Genomic DNA, 509 nt, shown 5'->3' with positions numbered 1-509 from the left:
GTTAATCTCTTTTATATCTCAAAAGAGATTTACTTAACACACACCCTGCATTAATATCGTTTCATACTAAGATAATAAAGCAAACCCATTCCCAAATTGGATTATAACCACAGATATAGTTGGAGACTGTTCTTGACTTATTTTATGTCTGTAATAATCCCTTCCTGATATATCTAAAATACTTTCTGATGACTTTGAGAACCTTCCTAAATTTTTGAGATGTATGACTGATTTGAAACATTTACTCTTTTTTTTTTTATGGCAAATTTTTATTTTATTTAGGTTTAATATTCATCAAAGTTATATATGCATCATTTTTTCAAGTGTTTTATTGTGAATTATATGATAGTTTACATGGGAGAGCATTAGTTTTACATTCATTCTATCGTACATCGTATCATTGCTATGGTTACAATCCCCTCCTTACATTATCAACCGACCAAAGGGTATACCCTGCAAGCCTGCCCCCTACACTACCTCCACCCCCACCCCCCCACCCCCTAGTCTTC

The sequence above is a fragment of the Chrysochloris asiatica genome, unplaced genomic scaffold, assembly GCF_000296735.1.
Source record: "Chrysochloris asiatica unplaced genomic scaffold, ChrAsi1.0 scaffold00062, whole genome shotgun sequence".
NCBI classification, from domain to species: Eukaryota; Metazoa; Chordata; class Mammalia; order Afrosoricida; family Chrysochloridae; genus Chrysochloris; species Chrysochloris asiatica.
This window is presented reverse-complemented; position numbering follows the sequence as displayed.